The sequence below is a fragment of the Phoenix dactylifera genome, chromosome 1, assembly GCF_009389715.1.
Source record: "Phoenix dactylifera cultivar Barhee BC4 chromosome 1, palm_55x_up_171113_PBpolish2nd_filt_p, whole genome shotgun sequence".
In the NCBI taxonomy this organism is placed as follows: Eukaryota; Viridiplantae; Streptophyta; class Magnoliopsida; order Arecales; family Arecaceae; genus Phoenix; species Phoenix dactylifera.
The window spans coordinates 11,107,880-11,122,193 of record NC_052392.1 but is presented as its reverse complement, the minus strand read 5'-3'; the positions used below and the strand labels follow the sequence as shown (position 1 = coordinate 11,122,193).

The 14,314-nt window shown below is 41.1% G+C and overlaps 1 long non-coding RNA gene across 1 annotated transcript; it reads right to left on the bottom strand.

Annotated features, from left to right (window-relative positions):
* Window positions 1-7,957: 7,957 nt before the first annotated feature.
* LOC120110776 lies at window positions 7,958-8,855 on the bottom strand. The gene is made up of 2 exons (XR_005511889.1): window positions 8,512-8,855; window positions 7,958-8,284 (listed from the first exon to the last, which is right to left on the bottom strand). It is a non-coding gene; the product is annotated as an uncharacterized LOC120110776 (long non-coding RNA).
* Between the last annotated feature and the right edge of the window lie 5,459 nt (window positions 8,856-14,314).

The following is a 14,314-nucleotide window of genomic DNA, read 5'->3' as shown; positions in this document are numbered from 1 at the left end:
AATCACTTCTAAGGCTTTGAAGACGAATCTTCTTTACCTTATCAATACCCTTGTATGCTTTTTGAAGAAATTCCTAAGCTTGTCTTGATGTTGTAGCAGCTCCAACAATCTCAAAGGTGGCTTCATCTAACCCTTGATAAATTAAGAAAAGAGCCTTCTTGTCTTTCTTCCTTGACTCCCTTAGCGATTGCCTTTGATTCTCCGTCAAAGTCGCCTCGTCTTCAGGCTCTACATAGCCTTTTTCAACCATCTCCCATGCATCTTGCGAGCCAAGAAGTGCCTTCATTTTGATGCACCAATTTTTATAGTTGTCTTTGGTGAGTTGAGGAACCGAAAATGCCATTGTATTGTTGGCCATTGGATCAATCTAGCTCTGATGCCACTCTGTTAGATAAAAAAAATATTAGGAAGAACACTCAAAAAGAAAGTTTGGAAGAAAAATAATTTTCATTCAACTCACATAAAAACAATTAGAGTACATGAATATTTATAGGAACTTTAGATGGTCTTTTAACCTCCCTAATTGAATTAGTCATTACACCATTCATAACCCCAAATAAATCTCAAATAACTCCCTCTAAATAAATTTCTTATAACTCCATGTAACTCCCACGTGACCAAAAACCCAAAAGACATATAACTCCTCACCATACTGTGATAACCGCCCCACTTCCAAGAGAAACGGAGGGGGGGAGGGCATTACACCATCGTGCAGGCGTTCGTAACGCCTGATGGTGGGCGGTTACAACCGTCCGCCTTCCCAGTGATCGAGGCTACAAGAAGCCCCGATCGGCTACCATTTCACCACCCGTTCATCTTCCTCCTCCACTGTTTGTCTCCCTCTCTCACAATCCTCTCCGATTGGCAGGACCCGGTGTTAGACCCACGCCGCCGGAGTAAAGGGCCGCATCGCCGGAGTAGGAGGCGGACGACCACCTTCAGGTCAGGTAAGCTCTAATTCCTGTTCTCTACAAATTATGCTTTGTAGAGTAGATTTAGAACAAAATAAAAATTAAAACAGAAAGAAGAGGGAAGAAAGAGAGATGAAGAAGGGGAGGCAGACCGCGGCTACCGAGGCTGCCATAGGCGCAGCTGGTGCCGCCGGCCTCAAGCCGGCCCTCTCCCGAGCCGATCCCCCTTCACGGGAGAAGGAAGGGGGAGGAGAAAAAAAAAAAAAAGAGAGAGACTTACCAGTGGGTGATCCGCAGCCGCAATCGCGGGTGCCGGCCTCGGCCGCAGGCCGTGGGTTGCCTGCCGCAGGACGCCGACGCGGCCGCAGGACGCCGACGCGGCCGCAGGACGCCGACGCGGCCGCAGGACGCCGACGCGGCCGCAGGACGCCGACGCGGCCGCAGGCCGCCGATGCGCCCCCGAGCACGACCACGGGCACGGCCGCGGGTGTGGCCGAGGGCGCCGCAGGCCGGCCGCCGGGCGCCATTGGCCGCTGCCCGTTCCTCCCAAACCTCCCGAGCTCGCCCTCCTCCCTCCACGGGACAAGAAATGAGAAGAAAGGGGGAAGGTGAAATCGGGAGAAGAGAAGAGGAGGAGAAGAAAAAAAAAAAATGAAAGAAGAAAGAAGGGGAGAAGAAGGTTCGGGAAGGAAGAGGGATGAAAAGAAAAGAAGAAAAGAAGAAAAAGAAAAGAAAAGAAAAGAAAAAAAAAAAAAAAAAAGGGAGAGACCCTTAACGGGTCCGACCTAACGGGTCGGATCCGAGTTTGGGTCCGAACCTGTTAGGCCCAAATAAAAGAAAAGAAAAAAAAATGAGTTTAGTCAAATTTGACTAAAACTGAGCCCAATCAGATTGGGCTAAGTCCGGACGAACCCAAACTATAAATTGGGTTAAATCCGAACCAAATTAAGCCCAATTGAGTTGGGTCTGAACCTAATTAAGCTGAGTTAGTCTCAGCAGACCCAAATTGAATATGAATCAAGCCCAAATCAAAACCAGTTTAACTAAATTAAGACCAAATTAACCCGATGGGGCTAGATCCAATCAGGAACCGAGCCCAATTCTTTAATTAAAGACCTAATTGACCTACGTGAACCCAATCTGGTTCTAAATCGAGGCCAAGGGCTCTAAATTAAATAAATTGGACTTGAGATCCAAGCAAGTAAATTCATGTTATGATAAATTAGAAAATTATGAAATAAATAGAGAATAATGTGACCCCTATGTGATTTATTTAGGTGATCAAGGATTTGTCACCCGGACGTAAGAAATTGGAAAGCATATTGCGGTAAGTAACCTTGGCACTGATCTTAAAGTTTTTAAATTACTGTTTATTCATCATTATGAAAATGTATTGCTTATGATATATTTTTCTCAAAATTAGGATCAAGTATATGATTGCATGTAATTCATGAATTTGATTAAAGAGCATCCTCATGAATATTTGATGGTGTATGAGTTATGAAATTATGATTATGTTAGATTGTATGAAAAATGATATTTGAGGCATGTTTATGCATTTTAAATTATATAATGCCATTTATCATTTTCAAACCTATTTATGATGATTATGATTTATGAAAGAAAAAGAATATGATTTATGAACTCTCAGATAGCTATGACCACCTCTAGAAATAGAGGCCAGTCGACACCCTGGAGCTAGCATCCAAAGAATAACAGGCCCTCTGCCAACGGGTTAAAGTTGGTAACGAATAACAGAATTAGTCGACTAAGATTAACAGGCCCTGTCACGGAATTATAGTGACCATAGCAGCACATCCGTCTGAGAGTATGTTTTATAAAGTATGGATAAATGGCAATATTTTTATATGACTTGCATTATCATGATCATGAACTTTTATGGATAGAACATGCATTGCTTTATGACCTGATTTGTGTATATCATCTATAAAATGTTTTATTTTACATCAACTGTTGGCTTTTTAATCGCTGCATTGGCATAATTGTACTTGATCCAATAAGATATTACCTGGTTACTTACTGAGCTGTGTAGCTCATACCTTTTTATCTACTTTTTTCCCTACAGATGATTAAGACCACTAGGAGCAGGGAGCTTGATGTTATTCAGGGTTGGGGTAATTGAAAATGTTATGTAATAATCAGATTTTAGAAGCTCTGTACTGTTCCAACTTCATGAACAATGTTATGACATTAGTAAATGAAACTATTTATTTTCATTACGAAATTTTAAGTGGCTTCGTGTTATTGTGTGCATAAGATTGCAATAGCACGGCCGTGTCATGATCCGGATTTGGGGCGTGACATTTAGTGGTATCAGAGCAATAGGTTTAATAAAGGGTAAAAAAAAAAAGTTTTAGTAAGAGAAATGGGTAGTTAAGTCCTGTTAAATTAAATTCGGCATATTCAAAATAAAGAAAATTAGTTAATTGAATTATGCTAATATTTTTTTTATAGGTGAAAATGAGGAACAGAGAGAATGAAGTCTTGGCAAATATTGCAGCTCGGAGGAGAGGAGCAAGAGGGAGAGGAGTTGCCAGGCAGCCAGCCGAGCAAACTCCTAACCCAGCTGCCACCCATGCCGATTTTGCAGGAGCAAGTCAGGTGATGACTCAGCTCCTTCAGATGCAGCAGCAAATGCAGCAGCAGATGCAACAGCAGATGCAGATGCAGCAGCAGGTGCAGCAGCAGATGCAGATGCAGATGCAGCAGCATGTGCAGGCCACTGTCCGACCTGCACAGTCCATTGAGTCCTACTATGAGCGATTCCGTAGGCTCAACCCACCTATGTTTGACGGTGGAGCTGACCCTCTGGTTGCTGAGACCTGGATTCGGGAGGTAGAGAAGATGTTCAAAGCCTTGCAATATCCCGAAGAAGTAAAGGTCAGATTGGCTATCCCTATGCTGAAGGGGAATGCAGAGTTCTGGTGGACGGCTATTGAAGCTGCACTCGAGGGTGAGGATGAGCTACCGACATGGGAGGAATTCAAGAAGATGTTTTATGACCAGTATTTTCCTGAGTCAGTCAGAATATCTAAAGAAAATGAGTTTTTATCTCTGAGGCAGACAGATGATATGACTGTGCTAGAATATGCCAACAAATTTACTGAGCTGGGTCGGTTTTGTCCTCAAATGATAGAGGTTGAGAGAAGCAAGGCTAATAGATTTGAGCAGGGCTTGAGGGACGACATTCGATCCCGGTTGTCAGTTCTGATTCTCACCAGCTATGGAGAGGTCCTGGAGAGATCATTGAAGGTAGAAACAGATCTGAAGAAATCAGAGAAGGAAAGAGGTGAACAGAAAAGGCCCGAGATGTCAAAAAATCTGAGGAACCGGTCAAGGAACTTTGAAGGCCCTCCTAGCAAGAAGAAATTTAAAGCTTGTGATTACTGTGGTAAAATGCATACTGGTCCTTGCTTAAAGAGGATGGGAGCTTGTTTTATATGTGGGCAGCCAGGACACATAGCCAGAGATTGCCCAAACAAAAAGAAGGTTGAATCTGGACCTTCTAGACCAGCTGATCAGAAGCAGAAAGGAGCTGCACGGGTGTTCGCACTGACACGACAGGATGCTAGTGCCAGTGACAGTGTTGTGGCAGGTATGATTCCCATCAATTCTGTTGATGCTTCAGTACTATTTGATTCTGGCGCTACACATTCCTTTATATCCTCCAAGTTCTCTGCATCCTTGCACCTTATGCCTGATAAGTTAGATGAGCCTTTACTTGTTGCTACCCCTCTTAAGAAGACAGTAGTGGTTGATTCTGTTCATAAAAACTGCATAGTTCAGATAGAGGACAGAAAATTATTGGCTGACTTGGTACTGTTAGACATGTATGATTTTGATGTCATCCTTGGTATGAATTGGCTGTCTGAATATCATGCTCACATTGATTGTTTTGGCAAAAGGGTAGTGTTTCAGATACCTGGTGAACGGGAAATTTTCTATCAGGGTGATGCACCCACTATGAATCCCTCTTTGCACTTTATCTCTGCAATGAGTGCAAGGAAGGCCCTCAGAAAGGGATGTCAGGCTTATCTAGCTTGTGTGATAGACACAACAAAAGAAATAAGGCTAGAGGATATCCATATTGTAAGAGAGTATCCAGAAGTGTTCCCTGATGATCTACCCGGATTACCTCCTGATCGGGAGATTGATTTTCGAATCGATCTCTTACCGGGTGTTGGACCTATCTCGAAGGCTCCTTATCGGATGGCCCCGGCAGAGTTGAGAGAGTTGAAGATCCAGCTACAGGAACTCCTAGAGAAGAAATTCATTCGCCCGAGTGTTTCACCGTGGGGAGCTCCTGTACTATTTGTCAAGAAGAAGGATGGAAGTATGCGGCTGTGTATTGATTACCGAGAGTTGAACAAGGTGACAGTGAAAAACAAATACCCTCTGCCCCGGATTGATGATTTATTTGATCAGCTACAAGGTGCCCAAGTCTTCTCCAAGATAGATCTGCGATCTGGGTATCATCAATTGAAAATCCTAGCAGATGATGTGCCGAAGACTGCATTTCGAACCAGGTATGGGCACTATGAATTTTTAGTTATGCCATTTGGACTAACCAATGCGCCAGCTGCTTTTATGGATCTGATGAACAGGATCTTTAAGCAGTATTTGGATCAGTTTGTTATTGTTTTCATTGATGATATACTGATCTATTCTAAGAGCAAAGAAGAACATGAAGATCACTTGAGAGTGGTATTACAGATTCTTCAGGAGAATAGATTATATGCCAAACTGAGCAAATGTGATTTCTGGCTGGATAGTATTGCATTTCTTGGTCATGTAATCTCTAAAGAAGGGGTATCAGTGGACCCAAAGAAAATTGAAGCAGTGGTGGATTGGCCTCGTCCTACAAATGTCACTGAAATCAGAAGCTTCTTGGGTTTGGCTGGTTATTATAGAAGATTTGTGGAAGGATTCTCTCGGATCGCTACTCCTTTGACTCGTTTAACCCAGAAACGAGCAAAGTTTGTATGGAGTGAAGATTGTGAGCAAAGTTTTCAAGAGCTAAAGCAAAGGCTGGTATCTGCTCCTGTTCTTACTTTGCCAACCAGTACTGGGGGTTTTATCATTTATAGTGATGCCTCCAAGAAAGGATTAGGCTGTGTACTAATGCAGAATGATAAAGTAGTAGCCTATGCCTCTAGACAGCTGAAGCCATATGAGCAGAACTATCCGACACATGATTTGGAGTTGGCAGCAGTGGTTTTTGCTCTGAAGATTTGGCGACATTATCTATATGGTGAGCCTTGTGAGGTTTTTACTGATCATAAAAGCCTAAAGTATATATTTACTCAGAAGGAATTAAACATGAGGCAAAGAAGATGGCTTGAGTTACTAAAAGATTATGATCTAAGCATTAAATATCATCCGGGAAAGGCTAATGTTGTGGCAGATGCTCTCAGTAGGAAGTCAGCAGTGGGCTCCATATCTTTGCTTACCACTCAGAAGCAGATTTTGAAAGATTTTGATATGATGCAGATCGAGGTGATTACCAAGGGTGCTGGAAGTATGTTGGCTAGTTTGTTGGTGCAACCTACCTTGATAGAAAGAATAAAAGCTGCTCAACAGACAGATGCACATTTATGTCAGCTTAGAAATGATGTGGAGAGAGGGTTACGACCCGAACTCCGAATCCACCTGGATGGTACTCTGCGTTTTGGCAGTAGATTATGTGTGCCCAGGGATGCTGATCTAAAAAGAGAAATTCTGGAGGAAGCTCATCAGTCTCGTTTCTCTATTCATCCCGGCAGCACTAAAATGTATAGAGATTTACGGGAACATTTCTGGTGGAACGGCATGAAAAGAGAGATAGCAGGATTTGTAGCTCGGTGCTTGGTATGTCAGCAAGTAAAAGCTGAGCATCAGAGACCGGCTGGTTTGCTAGAACCACTAGAGATTCCAGAGTGGAAATGGGAGCACATTACTATGGATTTTGTCATTGGGCTTCCGAGGACAGTAAGGAGGAATGATGCAGTGTGGGTGATTGTTGATCGCCTCACAAAGTCAGCTCACTTTTTACCCTTTAGGGTTGGCACTTCACTTGACAAGTTGGCTCAGAGGTATATTGATGATATTGTGCGCTTACATGGGGTACCAGTAAGCATTGTATCTGATCGGGACCCCCGTTTTGTATCTGGATTTTGGAGAAGCTTCCAGACTGCCATGGGCACTGATCTGAGACTCAGCACTGCTTATCACCCTCAGACTGATGGTCAGTCAGAGAGGACGATCCAAACCCTGGAGGATATGTTGCGGACTTGCACTGTTGATCTGGGAGGTTGTTGGGATGATCACATATCACTAGTGGAGTTTGCTTATAATAATAGTTATCATTCTAGCATCCAGATGGCACCTTATGAAGCCTTGTATGGAAGAAAATGTCGGTCTCCTCTACATTGGGATGATGTTGGAGAGAAGAAATTGTTGGGCCCTGAATTAGTTCAGATTGCCAAGGAAAAGATTCTACTGATCAGGAAAAGGCTCAAGGCAGCTCAAGATAGACAGAAAAGCTGGGCAGATAAGAAAAGAAGAGAAGTAAACTTTCAGGAGGGGGACTTTGTATTCTTAAAAGTTTCACCCTCGAAAGGTGTTACAAGATTTGGAAGACATAGTAAATTGAATCCTCGCTACATTGGACCCTTTGAGATTCTTGCCAGAGTAGGGGAGGTTGCTTACAGACTGGCTTTGCCACCAGAGTTATCCAGTGTGCATAATGTCTTTCACGTTTCTCTACTACGGAGATACATTTCTGATCCCAGCCATATAGTACAGCACGAGCCCCTGCAGATTGATAGAGACCTGACCTATGAAGAGTATCCTTTACGCATCATTGATCATAAGGAGCAGGTCCTGAGACGACGTATCATCCCCTATGTGAAAGTTCAGTGGAGCAACCATTCGGAGAGAGAGGCCACATGGGAACTTGAGGAGGATATGCGAGCAAGACATCCGCAACTCTTTGAGAATACAGGTATGTAAATTTCGAGGACGAAATTCTAATAAGGAGGAGAGAATGTGATAACCGCCCCACTTCCAAGAGAAACGGAGGGGGGGAGGGCATTACACCATCGTGCAGGCGTTCGTAACGCCTGATGGTGGGCGGTTACAACCGTCCGCCTTCCCAGTGATCGAGGCTACAAGAAGCCCCGATCGGCTACCATTTCACCACCCGCTCATCTTCCTCCTCCACTGTTTGTCTCCCTCTCTCACAATCCTCTCCGATTGGCAGGACCCGGTGTTAGACCCACGCCGCCGGAGTAAAGGGCCGCATCGCCGGAGTAGGAGGCGGACGACCACCTTCAGGTCAGGTAAGCTCTAATTCCTGTTCTCTACAAATTATGCTTTGTAGAGTAGATTTAGAACAAAATAAAAATTAAAACAGAAAGAAGAGGGAAGAAAGAGAGATGAAGAAGGGGAGGCAGACCGCGGCTACCGAGGCTGCCATAGGCGCAGCTGGTGCCGCCGGCCTCAAGCCGGCCCTCTCCCGAGCCGATCCCCCTTCACGGGAGAAGGAAGGGGGAGGAGAAAAAAAAAAAAAAAAAAAAAAAAAAAAAAGAGAGAGACTTACCAGTGGGTGATCCGCAGCCGCAATCGCGGGTGCCGGCCTCGGCCGCAGGCCGTGGGTTGCCTGCCGCAGGACGCCGACGCGGCCGCAGGACGCCGACGCGGCCGCAGGACGCCGACGCGGCCGCAGGCCGCCGATGCGCCCCCGAGCACGACCACGGGCACGGCCGCGGGTGTGGCCGAGGGCGCCGCAGGCCGGCCGCCGGGCGCCATTGGCCGCTGCCCGTTCCTCCCAAACCTCCCGAGCTCGCCCTCCTCCCTCCACGGGACAAGAAATGAGAAGAAAGGGGGAAGGTGAAATCGGGAGAAGAGAAGAGGAGGAGAAGAAAAAAAAAAAATGAAAGAAGAAAGAAGGGGAGAAGAAGGTTCGGGAAGGAAGAGGGATGAAAAGAAAAAGAAGAAAAGAAGAAAAAGAAAAGAAAAGAAAAGAAAAAAAAAAAAAAAAAAAGGGAGAGACCCTTAACGGGTCCGACCTAACGGGTCGGATCCGAGTTTGGGTCCGAACCTGTTAGGCCCAAATAAAAGAAAAGAAAAAAAAATGAGTTTAGTCAAATTTGACTAAAACTGAGCCCAATCAGATTGGGCTAAGTCCGGACGAACCCAAACTATAAATTGGGTTAAATCCGAACCAAATTAAGCCCAATTGAGTTGGGTCTGAACCTAATTAAGCTGAGTTAGTCTCAGCAGACCCAAATTGAATATGAATCAAGCCCAAATCAAAACCAGTTTAACTAAATTAAGACCAAATTAACCCGATGGGGCTAGATCCAATCAGGAACCGAGCCCAATTCTTTAATTAAAGACCTAATTGACCTACGTGAACCCAATCTGGTTCTAAATCGAGGCCAAGGGCTCTAAATTAAATAAATTGGACTTGAGATCCAAGCAAGTAAATTCATGTTATGATAAATTAGAAAATTATGAAATAAATAGAGAATAATGTGACCCCTATGTGATTTATTTAGGTGATCAAGGATTTGTCACCCGGACGTAAGAAATTGGAAAGCATATTGCGGTAAGTAACCTTGGCACTGATCTTAAAGTTTTTAAATTACTGTTTATTCATCATTATGAAAATGTATTGCTTATGATATATTTTTCTCAAAATTAGGATCAAGTATATGATTGCATGTAATTCATGAATTTGATTAAAGAGCATCCTCATGAATATTTGATGGTGTATGAGTTATGAAATTATGATTATGTTAGATTGTATGAAAAATGATATTTGAGGCATGTTTATGCATTTTAAATTATATAATGCCATTTATCATTTTCAAACCTATTTATGATGATTATGATTTATGAAAGAAAAAGAATATGATTTATGAACTCTCAGATAGCTATGACCACCTCTAGAAATAGAGGCCAGTCGACACCCTGGAGCTAGCATCCAAAGAATAACAGGCCCTCTGCCAACGGGTTAAAGTTGGTAACGAATAACAGAATTAGTCGACTAAGATTAACAGGCCCTGTCACGGGATTATAGTGACCATAGCAGCACATCCGTCTGAGAGTATGTTTTATAAAGTATGGATAAATGGCAATATTTTTATATGACTTGCATTATCATGATCATGAACTTTTATGGATAGAACATGCATTGCTTTATGACCTGATTTGTGTATATCATCTATAAAATGTTTTATTTTACATCAACTGTTGGCTTTTTAATCGCTGCATTGGCATAATTGTACTTGATCCAATAAGATAGTACCTGGTTACTTACTGAGCTGTGTAGCTCATACCTTTTTATCTACTTTTTTCCCTACAGATGATTAAGACCACTAGGAGCAGGGAGCTTGATGTTATTCAGGGTTGGGGTAATTGAAAATATTATGTAATAATCAGATTTTAGAAGCTCTGTACTGTTCCAACTTCATGAACAATGTTATGACATTAGTAAATGAAACTATTTATTTTCATTACGAAATTTTAAGTGGCTTCGTGTTATTGTGTGCATAAGATTGCAATAGCACGGCCGTGTCATGATCCGGATTTGGGGCGTGACATACAATTATTGAAAATAAAACCATAAGTTACTAAATATTAAAACTAAGTTTAGTAACCAACACATATGACTCGGAGCCAAGTTGCTTATCAATCTATAGAGATCGTAGCTTCGTTGCAATTGGCCATGCTCCTTCTGGGACTCACATTTGATCCAACTCGAAGTCTTTCTACTAATTTGAAAGACTGGATCAAATCACCTCTTCCTTGCTCAAGTGCAAGATTTGCTCCCTATCTGTTCCCGCTCTTCCTTTTCATGAACACCTTGTGTCTTGTCAGAAACTCGATTTTATTAATTTTCTTTATTAGTTATTATCTTTTTAGTATCGTTCTTTGACATCATGAACTATGTTTACTGTGCTTTTTAACTTTGGTTGCATCCTTTATAGCTACCAAGAAGCAATTCTTGCTTGCTGAACTCAAGTTTTTACTAAAAGCAGTTGAGTACTCTTGCAATTAATAGACAGTTGATAATGTGTTCTTTGTTCACTCACTGCAAGATATGGTACTTTGAATGCTAATCGAGATAAGGCCTTTGCCAAATTCTTGGAAGGTTAGCAATATGCCAGACCTCGAAACATAGTTTTTGGATTTTATTAACAACGAAATGCCAACTTGAGATAGATTTTATGCATGCCCAAGGCTGAAAATATTCTACTATAAATATTAAAAGCCCAGCAGAAGCCAACAATGCTAGCGGCTCTACCACTGATATCATAATTGCAGGGAACTAGAGCATAAGTTCAACCTACTAGAGATGGAAAAGCATGAATCATAGGATTTTTTTTTATTCTTTTTTTCCTTGTTGAAGCAAGTCAACAAATATTAGTTAAAGTTTAATTCGTCCATCACTGGAGAATGAAAACCAATCAAAGAAGATAAAAGATTGTGAGCTTGTTTCTAGGAATGATAATGGATAAAGTATCTTGCAAAATTTGCCATATTCACATCTGAACCCGTTCAGAATCCTACAATTTAAACATATCACAAATCCGATTACAGATTCATTAAAAAATTTCAAACCCATCTTATAAAAAATAGTAAATTCATTGGATACTGACCTGTCTGGTTAAACTTTACTTCGATCGGGTTATTTAGGTTGGTTGAGTACGTGACCTAAAATTTAAAAAAAATAATAAAGAGGAGGAAGGACAAAGAGAAAGATTTTTGCATAATGACATGAACTTAACTAATATTAAGTAAAAATCAATAAAATATCGAACATCCAATTCAAATTTAAATAAACAACCATAATTCATAATATTAATTTAAGTTCATAATCCCTTTGCACCTCTATTTTTTCTATATTTTTGTAAAATTTTATATTATATATATATATATTATATATAATCGAGTTCAAGTAGTGGGTAGCCAATGATTAAATTTCAAGCTTTTTTCAAATCTCAATGAGTTTTGATTTTAAATTTTATTTTTTTAAAAAAAATTATAGGATTTTATTAAATCAATTCTATTAAATCCGGAATAGGTCGGATATTAGAAAATAAAAAATCCTACCTCATGTTATCCCTACCTGTCTCATCTTATCATGATTTGACATTTGTCTTTTTTTTTTTTATGAAAGGAAACTGAAGACATGCTCCCACATCAAATTTATTAAGACCGAAAACCAAGGAAATGTAGGGATTTGGAAATATTTAAAAGAAAGAGATAATAAAAGAGGAGAGAGTAAAGAAAAGTTCAATAGCGGTATTAGAAGAAAGAAAAGAAAAAGAGAAGGAACAAAAAAAAAGGGCAAGACAACGGTGGCAAATGAGCTAAAAGAACGGAACAGCTATGCGGCCTTTTGGTCAAAGAAAGAGCACTAACAATGGCTATAGCAGTGTTGCAAGAATGGAAGAGCAATGTGGCCTTTTCAACCTGCTTCTACACGCCAAAACCCGACGGAAGGTGGTGTTGAAAATATTTTACCTGCTATATTTTTATTTTATAAAATTTTTATAAAGAAATAATTTATTAGAATAAAATTAAGAGATTGAAAAGTGCTTGTTTGAATCAAGGCATATGATGCATACTGTCGTAAGAATGTGATTTGCTTCTTACATGCATGTCTGCGGCGATGTCATTTCTAAGGTACAACAATCCCGCTTAGCCCAATCCTCCTCTAACGAGCAGTGAAGTTTTGACTTGACAAACTCCTTTATCTAAAAAAGATACAAGCTGAAGGTTGAAGGGTGAAAAAACTCTCTGTCTGTAGAAAAAACTCTCGAAAGACAGAGTATCAGTGAAATAGAGAGAGATCGAATTGTTTTTAGATTTGAAAGATTCCACAACGGCTAGACTTGTTTCAGAGCCTGGGCATATGAGGTAGATGTCTCCAAATCCTGCAGACGCATTTTGGATGAAAAACAAAACTAGAGAGGGGTCTGAGCGGCGTGTGGGCCCCGAAACCAGACAATATATGGCAGGAGAGCCCTGTGTTCCTCCCTCATGTGGCCCCCACGTGGGCACTAGGTGCCTCACGTGCCCCGCGCAGGCGGAAACGTGACATTTGGTATCAGAGCCGAGGACGGCTCTAGTCCGAGAGTGGGTGAATGAAAGATGTCATATCGGCTAAACTCGCTTCAGAGCCTGGGCATACGAGGCGGGTGTTTCCAAATCCTGCAGACGTATTTTGAATGGCAAACAAAATCGGAAAGGAGTCTTAGCGGTGTGCGCGCGCGCGTGCAGGTCCCGAAACCGGACAATATCAGGCAGGAGAGCCCCGTATTCCTCCCTCATGTGGCCCCACGTGGGCACTGGGTACCTCACGTGCCCCGCACAAGCGGGGGCGTGACAAGATATTACTCAGAGGAATCTATTTATAAACTCTATCCAGAAGGCCGAAGATATGCGATGGTTCCGAAAATACGTCATGTTTCGGAAACACCGTATTTTTTCAAAAACCAATGTTCTTTTTCGAAAAATATTTTTTTTTTAACTTAAAAAAATTGATTTTAAAAAATAAATATACTAGTTTTATTTTCTAAATTTTAGATGGTTTAAAAACTTTAAAACTCTTATCTTTTTCTTCAGAAGAATGTTGGTTCTGATTTTCTTAGGAATGCAATGTTTTAGAAACATCGCATTTTCAACACCATATCGGTTACCGAACAGAGTCTATAAATAGGCTCTTCAGTCTCAATCCACGTTACTACTCTGCTTCATAAGATGAAATAGAAAATTCTTCTCTCCTTTTTCTTTTTCTCTTCTTCCAAACCTCATTCAAGTTTTTTTTTTAATTTAGACAACTGAATTGTTAGAGTTTTAATTTTATAAAAAAATTTATCTTCTAAACTTTAGTTGTTTTAAATGTTTTAAAATATCTTTTTGTGAGATGTCTCTTTAGAAGAATTGTGACTGTTCGAAAGGGAATACTGGTTTTCGAAAAGATACAGTATTTTCGAAACATGACGTATCTTCGAAACCAACGCATCTTTTTTCTCATTAGTACTGTCTTCTGAGAGTTTCTTCTACAGATAGAGAGTTTTTCCACCCTTTAACTTTCTCCTTGCTATCTTTTTTTTCCTGGCCATCTGAAGGAGTTGGTCGAGTTAAGCCTCCACAGTGATCATGCTTGTTAGAGGAGGATCGAGCTAAGCCGGGTTGTCGTACCTTGGAGATGATATCGTCATAAACATGTACGTAGGGGCCGAATCACGATCTTAAGATAGTGTATATCACACACCTCAATCTAGGCAAGCTCTTTTCAATCTTCTAATTTTATTCTAATAGATTATTTCTTTAAAAAAATTTTATAAAATAAAGATATAACAATTTTTGGAAAAAATATTTCCAAT